General features: G+C 46.8%; 1 protein-coding gene across 1 annotated transcript in view; it reads right to left on the bottom strand.

Moving 5' to 3' along the window:
* LOC120926950 (heterogeneous nuclear ribonucleoprotein R) overlaps positions 1–20997 on the bottom strand; it is a 92015-nt gene that overhangs the window by 59586 nt on the left and 11432 nt on the right. The gene's annotated exons all lie outside the window — the stretch shown is intronic.

Raw genomic sequence — 20997 nt, 5'->3', positions numbered from 1 at the left:
CAATATGTCCTTGCGGGGTACTTTGGAGCAATGCACACTGGAAAATGTACACGGGTGGCGCATGCGCCGTTCGTAAAAAACGTCAATCACGTTGGGTCACCAAACATTAACATAAAACACGCCCCCCCCATCCTCATTTGAATTAGGCGCGCTTACGCCGGCCCCATTTGCGCTACGCCGCCATAAGTTAGGAGGCAAGTGCTTTGTGAATACAGTACTTGCCTCTCTGACTTAAGGCGGCATAGCGTAAATACGATACGCTACGCCGCCTTAAAGATACGTGCCCCTACCTGAATCTGGCTAATAGTCTTTTGACTAAAATGACATTTTAGTTTTAGGCATCTCAGTTGTTTTAGTCGACAAAATTAACACTGCTGTACACCATCCTGAGATACACTACTTGCAGGAAAGCTTACTTCAAAACAACCTCAAAAAGTAGGTTAAAGCGGAGGTTCACCTGAAATTTTTACTTTGGCTCAAGTAAACTAGCAGGCAGAGACAATAACTAATCCATTGTTTTTTTTTATGGCGATCCTTACCTTAGTACTGCAGCAGTTTCTCCCCAGTCACTCAATATTCCCCGTGGGAGTGGGCGTTCCCAAATCACAGGCTGTGATTGATGTGCTTCCGACCGGCGCATACTGCGCGTCACAAGTTGCCGAAAGAAGCCGAATGCCTCTATATGGCGCATGCGCACCGACGTTCGCATTCTTTCGGCAACTCGTGACGCGCAGTATGCGCCGGTCAGAAGCACGTCAATCACAGCCTGTGATTAGGAACGCCCACTCCCGAGGGAAAGCCGGGGGTGAAAACAGCAAAATAGCCCTATACTGGTATGTACGGAAAAAAAAAAAAAAAAACAACAGCATACTCTTGGTCTCCTAGGTCGACTCCATGTCTTGTTAGAATTTTTTTTTTTAGGGTGAACCCCCGCTTTAATGTTTTATTTTTTTAAAGGAGAGGATTATCACTTAGTGAAAAGCTTGTTAAATGCAATCTTTCTTTTCTATACTGCTGGTTGTAGCTCCACCCCTCCTGAAGCCCAATATGGTTTCTCCTCCCTAGTGAATTTACAGCCAGCACTGAGCTTTGTCTTTACTCCATTCTGGTGTTTGTGTCTCAACAACTCTCTTCTCCACTTTATACTGTAGTGTCAGCCTATGTTGTGGATTGTTACAGGTCCTGGCGAGTGCTTACATTTGCAAAAACAATGCACAGCATAGTGTAGTACCTGGCTTGTGCTATTGTCCATTTTGTGACTGAAAGCACTCCTTGAGGTGGAATCATTCTCAATACATGCTGACAGTTTTCACTCTCTCCAAGTTCTTAATAGTATGATGCAGGTATAGCCTCAGTAAACTAGACAGGAGACAGCACATGGTTGTTCTGTCTAGCAGCTGTTTAGGCACTGTGTGCAATGCATGTCACGCCCCATCGCCTCCTGAACAGTCACTCAGAAATCCATTGTGGTTGATCTGTGTTGTTAAAGAGGCGCTCCAGGTCTGAGCAAAAAAAAATATGTAATGTCAGCAGCTACAAATATTATTTGTAGCTGCTGAGTTTTAATAGGACGACACTTACCTGTCCAGGGATCTAGCAATTTTGACACCCCAAGCTGATTCTTCAACTAGGGAAACTGTCAGTGAAGCCGGTTTCCTACTGCATACAGGCGAGTCACACTGCGCTTTCTGAATGGTCTCGCTATCTTCTGGGATCTGTGCGGGTCCCAGAAGGCAGTGGTGGGGGGGATTGGCTTACATACTCTGAGATGTTAGTGGTGATGTTACCCAAAAGTGGGAGCGGTTGTCTGTCAAAACCAGGTACCGCGCTCCCCAAAAATTGCCAAATGTGGCAGTGGAGGGTGCTTCCTTTAAATAGTTAGATAGGTGAGGCTAAATATCAGAAATCACAGCTCCGCAACCTCTACATGGATTTAGGCTTGGACAAGTGCTATGTGCAGATTACCCTAAGAGAATTAACAAGCTGTCTATTTTATGGTGTTGAATCTTTAACCACTTGCTGTCCGACCTTTGTAGATAAATGGCTGGACAGCCAACTTCTGAGACTGTGTCAAGAAAATCACACATGTAAACAAAAGGCTGCATGTGGCAGTCACCACTCGCTTTCCTTTTAAAGCAATCTGCTATGAAAAGAAACAGAGTTACTTCCGGGTATCGCAGTTCCGGCGCTGTGAGTGGTTCGGAGCTGCGATGATTTCACATGAAGCCTTAACCTAAGCTTACCTGTAGGTAAAAGTGGTTGTACATGGTGTACAACTCCCGTGCAATGCACGCGGGAGCTGGCCACTAATGGCATGTCCCATTCACTAACTGCACGCTCAGTGCGCCTGCGCCATTGTCTACGGCACGCATGCGCTGTAGACATCGGTGCTGTCTTTTTTGCAAATAGCTCCTAAATCGTGGAGGTTTAGGAGATATTTGTTGCACCTACAGATAAGCCTTAATCTAGGCTTACCTGTAGGTATAAGTGGACTACAGACAAACAATGTATTCACTTATACAGAGGTACTTGCCTAAGAAAAGAGCATTGGGAATTTTAAGAATTAAGGTGACTAAACCCAGAAACAAAAGAAAACAAAAAATGTAAATCCTTAAATGTGGTGGTTGCATTAGTTTTTTTTTATGCTCCCCCCCCCCCCCTTATTTTCAACTGGTGATTTAGCCAGCAACACATTTCTTGTCATATGGTGGCTCCACAAAGCCTTTCTCAACCAGGATTTCTCCATAGGTTCCTAGAGCAACAAGTAATTTCTGCCTCTCAGATAAGTAACCACTGACACCAAAGAAAAACTTTTTTTATCCATCTGTAGGAGGGCAATTCTTCCCCAAGACAACAAAACGTAAGGAGCATGCTTACCAGTGACCATCACCCTAAAGTATGGGGAGCTATAGTAATTATTAGAAGGGGTTCTTTGATATACAAAAGTTATATCAAAGATTCATGTTAAAATGGTTAAGAAAGGCTGCTTCACGCTATAGAGGTGCAATGTAACCAACCTTGGACAGCAGCACTGTAAACCAGGTAGAGTAAGAAAATCATATGTACTCGATTACAAAATGAACGCAAATGACAGTCAACACCTTTTAAGAATTCACAGCAAGTTTTTGTTCTACTCTTTTAAGATAAATGTTTTACATACTCTGGGCTTGTATAGGAGGTTGAAAAATAGCCTCAAGGCTGGATCACCAGGTGGGGGGAAAAAAAAAGGGAAACGAATGTAGTCTCCATTGGTAAGCTGCAATAGATTACTTGGGTTTAACTATACTTCAAAACATACTTTGTGTACAGCACAGTTGGAGAACAAACGGTTTCCCTTTGCAATGGGGCAGGTTATGTTACTCAGTTACAATGCAGATACCAAAAGGTTTGTCATTCCACAGTGCACAGCCAGGAAGGCGAACACATATAGCCAAAGTAATCCAACAAAAATAGACTGAGCTGCATGCCAACTGCAATATAACAAACGTTTGCTATGCAGCTCTTTCCCCACACAGCTAGAATTAGGAAAAAAAAGGTACGCCTGTTCTGGAGGAGTCAGGGCAAAGAAGAGTCCATCCAGTTAGCCTCACTACCCAAGAAAAGACCTGGATTATGGAGAACAAGTATATTTAGGTACACCTTTGAGATACTTAAAGCAGAGTTCCACCCATTTAAAAGTCAGCAGCCACAAAAAGTGTTGTCAGTTGTCTGTTTCACGGTCCAGCAATACATGCGAACAAAGCCTGTCTCTGCGGTGACGGTGTTCTGCCGAGCTGGTTTCTATCGATATGGTATCCTGTAGACTGCGCAGGCACAATCTGAGCCGACGGAACTCTTCAAGTGGGAACAGCTGTAGACGCGCTCGTTCCCGATGCCCGATTATAGACACCGCTGATGCTTGGTAATACACGGCGCTCTATACAGCAAGGGGCGGATGTGATATGGAGAAGTGTTTTTTTGATTGGTTATACACACCCCTGTTTACAGCAAGGGCCAGAAAGGGGCGGATGTGATATTGAGCAGACCTTTTTTGGGGGATGGTTTTCGTAATAAAATACACGTCTTACATCCGCCCTTTGCTGTATAGAGTGGCGTGTATAATCAGGCATTGGGAGCAAGCTCGTCTACAGCCGACAATCAGCTGTTGAGGCTCGGAGATTTCCGTGGGCTCCTACTGCGCACTGCACCGCACCTGCTCAGTCGAGACAGGAAACTATGCGATGGAGGAACCAGCTCGACAAGACACCGGCATTGTAACTGTGGGCGCCTGGCTGTGGCTTCACAGCTGGGCACGCACCGTGAATGGCCGGGCAATCTTCTGGGACCTGTGACGTGTTCCAGAAGATTGCAGGGAGGGGGGAGAGGCGAACGTCCTTCCGGTGCCATGATGCCCTGGGAGGAAGTGGGAGCTGAGTGCCTTTAAAAAAGAAAGGCACCCCCCCCCCCCAAAAAAATGCCAAACGTGGCATGTCAGGGGGTCACCATGACTTAAAGTGGAAGTTTTATTTTTGGGTGGAACTCTGCTTTAAGGAAAATTGACTATATATAATACAAAGGTAAACCAACACCCTACAGATATATAAAAAAAATCAAAAATAATAGGTCCTGCGGAGCGAATGTGTTCTCCCAGCAGAGGGGGAGCTGTCCCTTACGGGAAAATACAGCGATTTAACCACTGGCAATAAATGTAAAAATCTGACATGATGGTTGTACCAAAATCGACTTTAGTACAGTCTGCCCATAGATGGATCGAATCTCAGCTGGTCCCTGCTGAGCCAGCTGAAATTCAAACATCTATGGCTGGCGTCAGGGTGTAGGGTATTAAAAGAAAAAGATCAGCTTGCGCTTTAAAAGCACAATGCACACTGCAGCTCAAAAAAGCCATTTGAGCCTCTTTTTCTCCATCTGTAAACACCCCTCCATGTTAGCCTATGTGTACATGCACACTATAGGTGTTTACAGGGGTTTAGTGGCAGAGGAGTTTTTAGGCAAAGAAAACAACAAAAAATATATCACTTGTATGTCAAGGAGAGGAGCTTTTAAGCATAAGGAAAAAAATGCTTAAAAGTGCATTAATGCATTGTATTGGTCAGAATGTTGGTCACTAGAATGTATAAACACCAGATGCATGACAACATGGTAATGTACATTAAACGCGCAAGAAAAAAAATTCTGCTTTTGACTACGCTTCTGATGCAGACGGAAGAAAACCCTATTTTTTCTTCCGTCTGCAGAGCGGATCGAATGAACATGGATATACGGTCCAAGCTGAGCTTACAGAGGCGGGCCTTATGAGGTTATGAAAGATTATTTTAGGGGAATTACGAAGAATAAAAATTGCACAAAAGCTGTAACTTTGTTTTGGGAGTGTTATGAGATGTACATCTCAAGAAACAAGTTTAAAAAAAAAAAAAAAGAAGTTTAATAGTGAAAGAAAGAAACTGCAGAACAGATTTAAAAACTTGACTCAAGAGGAAAAAAAAAAAACCTGCAGTGGGCCCTCTCTCTCTCTCCTGCATGGCAAGGGTTAAATGCTTGTTATGCATGCATGTATGTATGCATGCATGCATGCATGCATGTATGTATGTATGTATGTATGTATGTATGTAAGGCCCCTTTCACATTGAGAAGTTTTTCAGGCGGTACAGCGCTAAAAATAGCGCTGCTATCCCGCCTGAAAAACTCCTTCACTGCAGACTCAATGTGAAAGCCCGAGGGCTTTCACACTGAGGCGATGCGCTGGCGGGAGACAAAAAAAAATCTCCTGTCAGCAGCATCTTTGGAGCGGCATGTATACCGCTCCTTCCCATTAAAAACAATGGGAAACCGCTGCAATACCGCCCGCAATGCGCCACTAAGCGGGCGGTATTAACCCTTTATCGGCCGCTAGCGGGGGTTAATACCGCACCGCTAGCGGCTGATTCCCGCGGCAATCCCGGCGGTATAGCGCCGCTATTTTAAGCGGCTTTATACGGCCAATGCTGCTCCCGCCCCAGTCTGAAAGGGGCCTTAGACTAAGTTAATACGGTTGTATCGTTATATTTTTTTTGAACCACTTCCATACCATGCACTTACGCACCTTCCCGCCCAAGCCAATTTCCTGCTTTCAGCACTGTCGCAATTTGAATGACAATTGCGCGGTTGTGCTACACTGTACCCAAATGAAATTTTTAGCATTTTGTTCCCACAAATAGCTTTCTTTTCGTGGTATTTGATCACCTCTGCGATTTTTATTTTTTGCGCAACAACTAAAAAAAGACCGAAATTTTTTAAAAAAAAATACGTTTATTTTTTTTCTGTATTTTTTTTTGTAAATAAGTAAGTTTTCTTCAATTATGGGCACTGATATGGCGGCACTGGTGGGCACCGATGAGGTGGCGCTGGTATGCGGCACTGATGGGCACTCATAGGCGGCACTGATGGACACTGGGTGGCACTGATGGGTGGTACTGATGTCATTGCTGGGCACAGTCATTTGTGGGCACTGATTGGCATCAAAAAAAAAAATTTTTTTTAGATCTATCTGCTCTATTGAGCACTGGGGGGCACTCCCTGGTAGTCCAGTGTGGGGATCCGAGGGGGGGCTGCACTGATAAACAATCCGCGCGAACCCCCCCCTGTCAGGATAGCCGCCGATCGGCTCTCCTCTACTCGCGTCTGTCAGACGCGAGTGAGGAAGAGCCGGTCAACGGCTCTTCCTGTTTACATAGTGATCAGCCGTGATTGGACACGGCTGATCACTTGGTAAAGAGCCTCCGCCGGAGGCTCTTAACCGAGATCGGAGATGCAGGGTGTCAGACTGACACCCCGCATCACCAATCGCCACGCTGCACGCCCTCACGGGCGCACGCTGGCACGAAATCCTGCAGGACGTCAATAGACGTCCAGTCAGGATTTCACAACTACTTCCCGGACGTCAATCTCCTATTGACCGGGCGGGAAGTGGTTAACTTTTACCTACAGCTAAGCCTAGAATGCGGCACATGCGCACAGGGGATTTTCGGCTTAAAGCCCCGGAAAGAAGTCTCCCACGTGCATGTGCAGGAGTGGCGACATCGCTGGTTCAGCTACTCGGAGCACTGGAGCCACGATACCCGGAAGACACAGTAAGGCAAGATGTCATCTCCCTTGGCGTTGACCAGGTAAGTTACTGATGCCTTGTTCTAAGGCAGTGGTTCTCAACCTGGGGGTCGGGACCCCCCTCGGGGGTCAAATGACGATTTGCCAGGGGTCACCAAATCCTGGGCTGTTCCTGATGCCCATGCTGCTCTTCCAGCCTTTTCGCAGCCACCCAGCAGGGCTGTTCCTAAAGCCTGCAGCCACCCATTCAGTTCACGGCATGGCTGGGGGGCAAAGACTAGAGGTCAGCTGACTGGTGAGGAATGTGAAGTGGGAGGGGCTGGAGGAGACCCTATCTCCTGATTTCGGCATAGATGTCACTGCTACGAGACACCACAAAGTCGGAGACACAGGGAGTTACACTACCTGTGATTATAGTTGCCATTATAAGTCCCCACTACAATTCTCAGATAAGCAGAAGGCCTTGATCAAGAACACCTAAGTTGGTCGATCAGAAATCCCCCTCCCAGCATCGCCACTCATTCCAACTCTGCCCAGCACTGCCACTGATCCCACCCCCCACCAGAACTGCCACTCATCCCATTCCCCCCCACCAAGGAGTAAGAGAAAGAATAAAAATAGAGAATACATGGAAGGGAGAGGAAAAGAGAGAGTGGAACAAAGAAAAGGGAGAGAAAGAATAAGAGAAAGAACAAAAAAGATGTCTAGAGAGAGGGATGGGGGGGAAACAAAACAAGAAATTAGGATATCTAGAGCTAAAAGGGAAAGAAAGGAGAACAAAGAGAAACAGTGGCACATCCTAAAATGTACCAGAAGGGGTTTTAATACTATACGAGTGGAGGGGACTCCGGGAGCTCTAAATGTCAGTGGGTTAGGGACACAAATCACTTGTCTTGCCTTGGGTGCCGACAACCCACGCTACGAAAATAATTTTACTGTTAGGGGTCCCCACAACTTGGGAAATTTTATCAAGGGGTCACGGCACTAGTAAGGTTGAGAACCACTGTTCTAAGGTAAGTATTTCATAATGAGCTAGTATGCGGTGCATACTAGCTCACTATGCCTTTTACTTTACAGGGTTAAAAATAAATAAATAAAAAAGTTCAGCGGGTTTACTACCGCTTTAATAAAACATACCTAATTCTATAAAACAGAAGGCTTTCCTCTATCTGTGCAAATGGGTTGCTGCAACCATAAACCTGGATCTCTCTGTGATAAAGTGGAAATCTAGCAAAGAAAGGGAAAACCCTATCCAAGATAATGTGAATTCAAATTGCAAAAATCCACGTTCAGGTTGCTAACAAATTGCTAGTGGAAAGCCGCTGACACAGTACGTTGATAACCAGTACCACAACTAATTAGAGCTGCACGATTAATCATGAATAATCAAAATCGCAATCTTTAAAACAGTGTCACGGTTTTCTCCAACAAGGGCAAAGAGTTTAAGCTGGATAAACAAAATCCAGGCAGCCTACCAAGTTTTAATACAACACAGAATAAGTGGAAACAAAATATAGTTTTGTTCTTTAATCAAAGGAAAGAACTCCTGCGTGTAGAATAGATGAAGGAAGTTTAACCATTTAAAGACCAAACCTTTTCTGACATTTGTTGCTTCCAAGTAGAAAAAAAAAATTCTGCTAGAAAATCATTTGGAACACCCAAACATGATAGATTTTTTTTTTTTTCTTAGCAGAAACCCTAGAGAATAAAATGGTGGTTATTGCAATATCTTATGTCACACCACATTTGCCCAGCAGTTTTTCCAAACGTAATTTAAAAAAACACAAAAGAAAAACAAACACACACAAACAGCAAAGTTAGCCCAATTTTTTTGTATAATGTAGAAGATGTTACACTGCGAGAATCGTGATCTTTAGTCTAAGCAAAAAAATGTGGATTCTCATTTTAGCCAGAATTGTGCAGCTCTACAACTAATACACTAAAAACAAGTGTATGAAGAATAAAACAATTGCAGATATAATCAGAGAGTAATATTCAAAGGAATGAATGACTTGTATAGCGCTACACATGCGAACTGAATCACCTAAAAGCGCTTTTTGCAGACAGTGTCTTCCTGGCTGGTGCAGTCATTTACCCCGTAGGATCTCGACACACTTGCAATCTTCCTTAACAGTACAAATAAACAGATATTTGATATAAAATAATTGCACACACTGTATAATTAGTGACATCCAAAACAAGTCTATATAAACTTCTTCACAGATACTGGATATGATAAAACTGTGCCAAAGTGGGAAATCCATTAGTGTGCACACAGAACTTAGTGACCCTCATACACTAACAGTCTAACGTGCTTATAGTGTTAGAAAGCAAACACAGAAACCAATTTAAAAAACTGGGTCCTCGCTCTGCAAAGGCATCAGCCGCCATCCATGTGCCTTAGCTTTGTCCAACACAATTCATTGTGTCATCTGGGACTTAGACATGCACCTAATCACCCTGTGTCTACCTGTATAAGGTGGTTTATTGACTTTGGTATACTTTTTACAAGCAGCAGTATAATCCAAAACTGTCTAGATATTATTCACTCATTTATTCATTTACAAAAAAAGCTGGACAATTTTTAAAAATAAATATATATATATATATATATATATATATATATATATATATATTTTACTTTCCGCTATAAAACGTATGCAATAAAAACAATATCCCAATAACCTATATTGATTGTAGACGCTATAACTTTTGTGCAAACCAATCTATGGGATATTTTTATGTATTACTTCGTTTTTTACTAGTAATGGTGACGATCAGCGACTTATAGCGGGACTGCAATATTGTGGTGGACATTCTGACACTTTTTGGGAACCAGTGACACTAATGCAGTAATCAGTACTAAAAAATAGGATTTTTGTACTCGCCGTAATATCCATTTCTCTGAGTTCATGGACGGACACAGCTGCCTTTGACCTTCAAGTTATATCCGCTTCCTTCAGGAGAGTTTAGGCAGAAACAAAAGCACTTTAAGTGTTAACAACACTTTCCTCAGTGCAGCTCCTCCCAGGGCGCGTGGTTCCCCGGGTATAACCCACACCCTGCTCTAGCAGCTCTCCAGTTCGTAACCAGCAGTACAAACCAAAGGAGGGGTAAGTGCCATGTCCTTCCATGAACTCAGAGAAATGGATTTTACGGTGAGTACAAAAATCCTATTTTCTCTTCCGTTCATGGACGGACACAGCAGCCTTTGACCTTAGGGACGTCCCAAAGCAGTGTCAAAAATTTGGAGGGGTGGGAAAAACACAGCAACCAAGCTTACACCCCAAACAAAACCGGAGTTACTCAACGAAGGAACTCCAACTTTAAACTGCCGCCTGGAACACCAAGTGGCCGAAGGAGGCATCAGAAGATGCACTCACATCCACCTTGTAAAACTTTGAAAAAGTGTGGACCGACAACCAGGTCGTTGCCTTACACACGTGTAACACAGAGGCTTGATGCCGGAAAACCCAAGAGACACCAATCGCCCTGGTCGAATGCGCCGTAACATGAAAGGGAGGCGCCCGCCCCTTCAGGGCATAGGCCTGAAGCACAACCTGTCGGATCCACCTAGAAATGGTGGCAGACGATACTGCCAGACCTTTTTTAGGACCAGCCACCGACATGAACAGTGAGTTTGACTTCCGGAACGGAGCCGTAGCCGAAAAGTACACTCGTAGGGCCCAAACCACTTCCAGGTAATGTAAAGTGGCCTCCTCCGGGTTCTACGGCTGAGGACATAAAGATGGTAACATAATGTCCTCGTTAATGTGAAAAAGCCGAAACAACCTTCGGGAGAAAAGACAGCTGAGGTCGCAGCACCACCTTATCCTCATGGATGACCAAGTAGGGAGCCTTGCAGGACAAGGCCGCCAGTAAAGACACCCGTCTGATCAAGGTAATTGCTACCAGAAATACCACCTTTTGTGACAGAGTCAACAAGGGAATCTTTCGGATGTCCTCAAAGGGAGCATCCTGAAGCACAGAGAGGACCAAATTCAAGTCCCACGGGGGTAGTGGATGGCGTACCGGAGGGGTCACATGCCAGACCCCCCGCACAAACGCACGCCCCAAGGAGTGCGTCGCCAAGGGTCACTGAAAGTAAACAGCCAGAGCTGAAATCTGACTCTTAACCGTACTCAAGGCCAGAGTCTGATCCACTCCCTGCTGTAAAAACAGCAGAATCCGGGACACCACTCCATCTCCTCACACAGAGATGTAGGCCCTCCGCGTACGATGGTAAATCCTACGTGGAGTAGCCTTCCATGCACGCAGCATGGCAGAGACCACCGAGCCTGATAGCCAGGTACTGAAGGACCAGGGCCTCACAACAGCCACCCTGTTAAGGCCAGTGACCGTAAAGCAGGGTGGAAGACCGGACCCTGCGACAGAAGATCTTCTCTCAGGGGTAGACGCCAGGGGGGGGGGGGGGGGGGGAGTGGCGCGGCCAAACTGGGGCGAACAGGATTGTAGGAATCCCTTCGGCTTCCATTCTGCGCAGTAGGCGAGGAAGAAGCCTCAGATGAGGGAAGGCGTAAATCAGGCGATAGCGACACCAAGGCACCACTAGTGCGACTGAAGCGCCCGCCCACGGGTCCCTCAACCTGGACATGAATCGTGACACCTTCCGATTGAGACAGGACGCAAGAAGGCCCACGTCTGGAGTGCCCCACTTACGGCAGAGACTCCGAAACACCTCCGGATGTAGTGACCTTACACCTTGGTCTAGCCTTTGGCGACTCACATAGTCGGCTTGCCAATTCAGCACGCCCGGAATGCGCACCACCGACAGAGCTGGAACGGACCTTTCGGCCCACCGGAGGATGTGCGCGACTTCCATCGCCGCAGCCGAGCTTCGTGTGCCCCTCTGATGATCGACGTGGCGTTGTCGGACTGGATCTAGACCGGTCGGCCTTGCAGACCCAGAGACCATGTGGGGAGACACAACTTGAACGCTCGGAGCTCCAGTACATTGACTGGAAGGCAGGACTCCTCCGGAGTCCAGCGCCCCTGGGCTGACTGGACACCCCCCCAGCCGGAGAGAGTGGCAACCGCCGTGATCACTGTCCAGGGACACGGCAGGAACAATTATCTGGTCCGGAGTACCGGAGAAGTCAGCCACCACACTAGGGAGGACTAGGTCACTCGACTCACCCGAATCTGGTAAACCAGAGAAGAAGGAATCTTGTTCCAACGTGACAGAATTTCCTTCTGCACACTCGAGTGTGGAATTGAGCCTACGGAACTGCCTCGGAAGAGGCCACCATCAGACCCAGCACTGATATGCAAAAGCGAATCGACGCCCATTTAGGGTCGCCAACCGCTGCCCCGCAGATTGCAGAGTCCGCAGTTTGTCCGCAGGGAGGAAAAATCCCGCCTCCGAGGAATTTAGGACCAACCCCAGACACTCCAGCCACTGAGACGGTACCAGTACCGACCACTGGATATTCAGCAGCCAACCGAAATGTCGGAGGGACTGACAGGTGATAGACACATCGTCTACTAATTCCAAGCTTCAGGAAGCTCCCAGAAGAAGGTCGTTCCAGGTAAGAAACTGGTCCTCCCCAACCGCAAGGTGCAGAAAACTCTGGTGTTTTGCGCAAAAGGGGAAATGCAGGTACGCGTCCATGATATCCAGGGACGCCAGGAAAACCCCCTGATAGAGCGCTGCTACTACTGAGCGTATCGACTCCATGCTGAACCATTGTGCTTTGACAAAGCAATTGAGGGCTTTGAGGTCCAGGACCGGACGGACCCCGTCCTTCCAGGGAACTAGAAACAGATTGGAGTAAAAACCCCTGAAACCGTTCCGGTGAAGGAACCGGCACAATTACTCCCATGACCAGAAGATCCTGGACAGCCCCTGACAGATCCTTCAGGCGATCTGGAAGAAACCGGGGGTTGGAGGAAAAAATCAGTTTGGTGGACAAGAGAGAAACTCAATCTTGTACCCCGAGGAAACTACTTCGCAGACCCAACGGTCGGAAAGAAGAGACCTCCCCCGAGCCACGAATCCGCGGAGCCGGCTCCCCACCCGAGATGTGAGTGGGGGCAAAACTACATGCGGAAGCAGGCGTGTCCCCAGGCTCGTCGGGCTTGCGGTACCAGGGGCGCCTGTGTCCTTCAGTGGACGTCTTAGCCCCCTGAAACTGTTTTCCCGCCGCACTTGGCGGGCGAAAAAAAAACACCTCTTGGGGATAGTAAATGAGGGCCCTTGCCTACGGCGAGGCACCTTACCCTTAGAGGACTGGTCCGCATACCAACCTTTAGCCATACAAGGCGGAGCAGTATTACCGCATAGGTGGAGGCCCTGGAGGAAGCGGATATAACCCCACGGTCAAAGGCTGCTGTGTCCGTCCATGAACGGAAGGGAAATATGCACAGTTAGTGTACTAATGACATTGGCTGGGAAGGGGTAACATCAGGGCGAGCAAAGGGTTAACTGTGTGCCTAACCAGTGTTTATGTACTGTATGGGGTGCTTTTACTAGGGGAAGAGATGGAATTTATTACCTGCTTTGCAGAGACACAAACTCCATTCCTTCCCTCCTGTCAGAACCAAGATCTCCCTAGTTTACTACAGTTCTGTGTGTCTGCTCGACAGACGTCGATTACCCGACACCTGCCGATCGGCTTCCACTGTGTGCAATCACAACAAAAGCAAGCAGATGGCGGCACACATGCGTGTCCCTTACCGAGAAGTGCGGGATCAATTATATATGTGATCTGGCGCACAGCTGCCGTCCTGTAGGGCAGACAGCAAGCGTTTAATGAAAAGCATTTTAAAACAAGCCCCTATTTAGATCATTTCAAAGTTCACATCAGAGACATAATTAAATAACAGCTCCTCCCTCTTAATTTTCTATGAATAGCAGAATTGGTGCCTCTAATGTAAAGACCAGGTATTTCTAAGCCATTTTTGGTTTGGGGTTTAATAACACTTTAAAAAAGGGGTTGTAAAGCCTTGAGTTTTTTCACCTTAATGCATCCTATGGGGGGGGGGGGGGGGGGAGATCTTGCACTGTCCATTCTCCCCACATCTTCTCGGCTCTTCTTTGCATTGATTGATAGCAGCGCAGCTATTGGCTCCCGCTGCCGTCAAGCAAATCCAATGACGCGGGTGGCGGGGCCGAGTCATACACTCGGCGGCTATGTACGCTGAGTGCATGACACCAGAGCGTGCCGACAAGGTAACCTCCTTGGGAGAGAGCTTCCCAGAGGGGGTTAGTTATTGCGGGGAGGAGCTGAGAGCACCATGGGTCCCCAGAAGAGGACGATCGGGGACACTTTGTGCAAAACGAACTGCACAGTGGAGGCAAGTATGATATGTTTGTTATTTTTATTTTTTTAAACGTGAACCTATAGTACCACTTTAAGTCTTTGTTGTGATCTGTAAGTATCAATTACATAACAGTATATGCAGCTACAGAGGTCAGTTATGGTTTGTTTCTAAGGCTCTTTTACTTATGTAAAAAAAAAAAAAAAAAAAGTACTGTATTGTAATGTGATGTCCATAGCATGGCACATGTGCACTGGTTGGAAAGCTGAAAAATTACAGTATCAGATAAGGGGCTTATAAGGGGATGCTGCTAAAATATTATAGCTAAAATTACTTAAAGTGATTGTAAAGTCGGTTATTTAAAAAGAAAAAAAAATATATATGTTATAATTTCTTCCTCTGTGCAGTTGGTTTTGCACAGAGCAGCCCAGAGCCTCCTCTTCTTGGGTCCCTCTCTTTGCTGCTCCTGGCCCCTCCCTCCTATCGAGTTCCTCCTTAGCCAGCAGCTTTCTATGGGGGCACTGGAGCCGAGTCACTGCTCTGCATGTTCATTCAGACCCCTCTCTCCCCTGATTGGCTGACTGATTGAGAGCAGTGGGAGCCATTGGACATTGCTGGAGGGGGCGGGTGTTGGGGTGGCGGCTACATGCAAAAGATTTTTTATCCTAATGCATTAGGATTAAAAAAAAAAAAAAAAACTTCTGCCTTTACAACTTCTTTAACCACTTGCCGACTGCCGCACGCCTGTGTACATCGACAAAATTGCACTGGCTGGCAGATTGGCATACAGGTACCTCCCTTTAAATCTGCCAAAACTTGAATTGGTATAAACTTGAGTAGTTGAATTTACGTCATTGAGCTACACTAAAGAATGTATAAAACACAAAAAAAAACAAAAAAAAAAACGCACACTATATGGTTTCACAAATTTTCAAAAAAACAAAACAAAAATCAAACCAGCAACCTTGCATTATTCACTCCATTGCTGGAAAACATGTAAATAAAACTCAGGTAAAACTTTGCTCGATTCCCCAACACATTCAGTATTGATGGGGAATCCCTCCCGCTGTGCTATTGTATTCTGACAGTGAGAGGATTTCTGCTGTCAAAATACAATGATCACTACTGGAGGCCATCAAAAAAAAAAAAACCACACACACACAGCAACTTCAATACAACCAGCCTGCCCATAGAGGGATTGAAAATGATTTGGTTCCTGCAGAATATAGCACAACCACACCTCTACCACAAAGCATGACATAAAGCAGGGATATGCAATTAGCGGACCTCCAGCTGTTGCAAAACTACAAGTCTCACCATGCCTCTTGCTCCGAGTGTCATGCTTGTGGCTATCAGAGTCTCGCTATGCCTCATGGGATTTGTAGTTCTGCAACAGCTGGAGGTCCGCTAATTGCATATCCCTGACATAAAGGAAAGCAAATGCCAAGAATAAGATAAGATCCATTTAAATTCCACGTGGAGTCTGTAAAAAGGCAAGTAAACATGCGACAAAGGGTTTTCTGGATTAACGTGACAAAATTTGAACGTTTTGGTCTTAGTACAAAATGTCATGTATGATTGAAAACCTATAGTACTAAAAACCCTCAGAATAGTGGGCAGTGGCGGTGCGTCCATAGAGGGTGCAGGAGCGCCGCCCCCTCTCGCTCCTGCACCGCCACTGAATACAATACATAAATTCATGCATTGCATGAATCCATGTATTGACGCTGCCGCCCACTATTAAGATGGCCGGCCCCCTGGTGAGTGTCGGCCATCTGAATAACGGCAGCTGGTTGGCTTAGAAAGTTCCTATCAGAGCCAGCGACTTATGAAGGAAATTGATTCCACTAGATTTTAGTTACGGGTATCAGAGTAAAGGGGGCTGAAGACAAAATGCACACCACACTTTCCATATAATTTGTAAAACAAAAAAAAAAAAAAAAATTGAAAACCATTTTTCATTTTCCTTGCATGTCATAATTATGTGCCACTTTGTGATGATCCTTCACATAAAATACATTTACGTTTTTGGTTGTAACATGACAAAAGGCCTCATGCCCAAGGACGTTTTTACAGACACTTTTCTGAGCGTTTTTTGCAGCTTAAAAATGTCTCTCCATGTTAGCCTATGGTCTCATGCCCACCATGAGATTTTTGAGCTGTAAATGGCTGAGCCGTTTTTAAGCTGCAAAAAAATAAATAAAAAAAACACAGGACCAGTGCGTTTTGAAGCTCCAGCGTTAGAGCTGTAAAGACGTCAGACGCCGGAAAACGTGATTTAACGCTGTGTTAAGCCTCGTCGGGCGTTTCTTTCTCTATTCAAAATCAATGGTTCCCTATGGGAGCCCATTGATTTGAATAGAGGTCGCACCAGAATTCGGATAAAAATAACCCTACTTGCGGGGGGACTGGTGTGCGAAGAAACTTGAAGGGAAACCCCGTGGAAATTTAAAAAAAAGTCAGTGGGTATGAGGCCTTAGGGCCCTTTCACACGTACAGACCGTATGTCCGCATTTTCATCCGTCCGTTTGCGGATGAAAACGGGACATACATGGGTCCCTATGGGATTACGGGTGTCAGCGGATGACCATCCGCTGACACCCGTAATTGTCCGCCTCCGCAAAGATCCGCATTTGCGGACGGAAGAAAACCCTATTTTTCTTCCGGATCAGATGAACACGGACAATGGACATACGGTCCGTGTTCATCCGATCCTCCATAGGTGAGAGCGGAGAGACAGTGTGCGGGGACCGCCCTGTCAGCTGCCAGCTCAGCAGCGATTTTACGGAGGTTCCCCGCTGAGCTTTTGAAGACACACGGAGCGGATCATTACTGATCCGCCCTTGTGAAAGGGCCCTTATGATTATGGCAGCAAAAGGGTTAATGGATGGTACTGAAGTGGTTAAATCAATTGGTAAAAACCACAATCAAGTCTGCCTTAATTCTAAGTTGTAACAAAACACAAAACAATCAAAATGTCTCGAAATGATAGAAAACGGATACCTAAAAAGGATCAGATTTTCAACCAAATAATGATTCAAAATAGAATGCAGACCCTTCTAAGCAGTGTTTACTTTAAAGTGGTAATAAACTGAAAACCAAAATATATTGCAGCTTATGAATCCTTCGATGTGATGGTTGCATTCTTTTTCACCTCATGATCTAGCCAGTAACGCACTTCCTGTATTAGTGCCCCCCACTCTGGATAAAGAAGCCCAGGGGCACAGCAGATAGCAGCATTGTTAATTTGGGGGCCACAGTTTTGTTTGTTGAGATAATAGGATTTTTTGTACTCACCGTAAAAACCTTTTCTCTGAAGTCCATGGACGGACACAGCTCCATAAATCTTGACAAGTGGGTTATGTTCCCTGTTTACAGGAGAGGACTAGGCAGAAACATGTTAAAAATAGTTAAATACATGTTACATTAACAGAGTTGAACAGCCCTGCCCAAGGGGCGGTCCCTCCAGACATAACTCTCCTCACTGTAGCATGCAGCCTCAGTTCGTAACAAGCAGTACAAACCTAAAAAGGAGGGGTGGGAGCTGTGTCCGTCCATGGACTTCAGAGAAAAGGATTTTACGGTGAGTACAAAAAATCCTATTTTCTCTTATCGTCCATGGACGGACACAGCTCCTTAAATCTTGACAAGTGGGACGTCCCCAAGCAGTGTCAAAAAACGAGGGGTTGGAAATATATCAGTAAAACCAATTTTAACTTCACCCCAAAACAAGCAGAGCTCCTCAACGAAGGAGATGCAACTTTAAACAGCCACCGGCAAAAACTAGCGGCTGAAAAAAAAACATCATAAGATGCACTCACAGCAACCATGTAAATTTTAGAAAAAGCGTGAACGGACGAGCAAGTCGCCGCCTCGCACACCTGCGAGACCGACGCATGATGTCGGAAAAATAAACAGGAAGCACCAATTGCCCTGGTCGAAAGTGCCGTGACCGGAAAGGGGGGCCCGCCCCTTAGGAGCATAGGCCTGTATGACGGCCTGCCTGATCCACCTAGAAATGGTGGTCGACGAGACCACCAGGCCCTTTTGTGGACCAGACACCGACACAAAAGAGAGTCAGAAGCTCCAAACAGAGCCGTAGCCTAGTATACCCGCAAAGCACGTAACACGCCTAAAGTATGAAAGGCCGAAACCTCCTTCGGAAGAAGGGAAGGTCGCGGGCGCACCATCACCTAATCCTTATGGGAGGAACAAGCATGGCGGCTTGCAAGACAAGACCACCAACTCAGAAACCCCTCTAACAGAGGTAAGGGCCACTAAAGGGGCCACCTTCTGAGATAGTGTCAAGAGAAAAACTCTGATGTTTCCAAAGGAAGGTTCCTGAAGAACCGAGAGCACCAGAGTCAAAACTCATGGGGAAAGAGATTGCCAAGAGGGGAAGTATATGACAAACCCCCTGCACACACAAAAAGAGGACTCACCAGGGAACTGGCCGCAAAAAGGCCACTGAAAGAACACAGCCAAGGCTGAAATCTGCCCCCAAACGGTGCTTTAAGCAATTTTTAGATCCACTCCAAGCTTAAAAACCAGCAGGACCCTGGACACCGAGTACGTCCGTGGACGTCACTCCATTCCTTCGCACCAAGAGAGGTGCAACGGTAGATCTTCCAGAAGAAGACTACGGTGCCCTCAGCATTGTTGAGATGACCGAGTCAGACAGACCCCGGTCACCTAAAGTCTGGCTTCCAATAACCATGTTGAGCAAGTAAGTGACTGTACAACAGGAGGAAGTATGGGACCTCGAGACAGAGGAACCTCCTGCCCTGGCAACCGCCAGGTTACCTCCGCTACCAGGAGCCCGATATCGGCGTACCAAGGTCAATCTGGAGCAATTAGAATCATCGGGATCTCCTCAGCCTCCACTCTGTGGAGCGGCCCAGGAAGCAACTACCATGGAGGAATGGCAAAAAAGTCGCCGATACAGACCCCACAGGGCCACGAGCTCGACTGACGCGTCTGTACCAGATCACTAGACCTGGCCACTAACTTTGACACCCTTGCGGCGGAGACGAGCGGCCAGGAGATCCATGCCCTGTGCCAAGCACAAAGTCGCCCTGGTCCAGCATCTGGCGACTCCAGTAGTCCGCCTGCCGGTATACCTGTTGGTAGACCGAAGCCACGGCCGTGGCGTTGTCCGGCTAAAACCAGATCGGTCGACCACGAGGAGAAGAAGCATAGCCTGATCGCCTAAAATAGTAGGACAATGAACAGTAGACAGCACCTGGTATTCCCAGGTGGTCTCCCACCCAGGCACTAGCCAGGCCCGACCCTGGGTAGCTACCAAGACCAGACACATTCAGGGAGGTGTGGCTGCAAGTCCACGCAAGTCCAGCGACTCAGGGCCGACTGGACCCCCCAGTTTTGTGAGTTTTTTTGAACCCTGGGTCGCACACATGGAGGGCAGGCATGCTGCCACTGAGCTACACCTTCTGGCCTAAACATTTAACACCCACCCGAATCTTCTGAGGGTCTGAATGGGAATAACCCATCCACTAGGTCGGAGACAGAAGCTGCTCTCAGAAGAAAGTCGTCCAAGTAGCCAATGAGGCAAAGCCTCGCTGTCCCAACAAGGTTAGGATAAGTGTGAGCTCTTAGCCGAAAACCCATGGTACCGACGCCAGATCAAAAGGGAGGGCCACAGGCTGACAGAGACCCTCTCTCATCACGAAGCACAGAAAAAAACACTGACATGCGCAAAACGGGACATGCATGTATGCATCCCTAATGTCCGAGGACGTCAGGACATCCCCCAGATGGAGCGCAGCTACCACCGAACAAATGGATTCCATGCAGAACTACCCGACGTTAACAAAAGGTATTTAGGGCCTGAGGCCCATAGAAAACCCCAAAACTCTCGTCCTGCAGGAAAGGTAAAATTACCCCGCAGCTTAGCAAATCCCACACTGCCCAAGGCAGACCGACGGGCCGGGAGAGGAAGACACAAGGAAAGAACTTTGTTCTGTGGATAGGAGTAAACCCTATCTAGAACTCCGAAGAGACCACCTCGCAGACCCACTGGTCGGAGAGCAGGAAGGTTTCACCGAATTGTGAACCTGCAAGCCGCCCCTTCCACCTAGAGACCGGGAGGGAAGGCTACATACATTGGCAGGATTTGTCCGGATTCGAACCAATGACTCTCTTGCTGCCAAGTAATGGAGTTAAGCACTACACCACTGTGTGCATAAAACCATTCTGAAACAGAAGCCCTGCATTCAATGAAGCATTACAGACCTATATGAGGCCCTGGACCAGCTGGTCCGCTAGCCAAATAACCTCAGGAGAGAGTCGGTGCTCCTCCACTGTCTGGTGCAAAATGCTCACTCCGTGAGTTGTATACAGCACTAGGGGTTAGGACTACTCCAAGATGGCTATGACAAAATGGCTGCCAATGGGAGTTTTCAATGTAATTGAAAAACCTCCCAAAAAATGGTGCCAGCGCCGACTGAGACCCCAGAGTAGTGGCCACAATAGGCCGCAAGCCAGACCCCAGCATGGTAAACATGGAACGGGTCAGTACTTCGGATCTTCTGTCAGTCAGATTCATACAAGCGGGGGTTCCCAGAATCAGCGGCTTTGCTCATTCTGAAATTATCAAAGAAGGGCACAGAAAGAAAA

The sequence above is a fragment of the Rana temporaria genome, chromosome 2, assembly GCF_905171775.1.
Source record: "Rana temporaria chromosome 2, aRanTem1.1, whole genome shotgun sequence".
Classification (NCBI taxonomy): domain Eukaryota; kingdom Metazoa; phylum Chordata; class Amphibia; order Anura; family Ranidae; genus Rana; species Rana temporaria.
The sequence above is the reverse complement of the archived record's forward strand: the minus strand, read 5'-3'. Positions and strand labels throughout refer to the sequence as shown.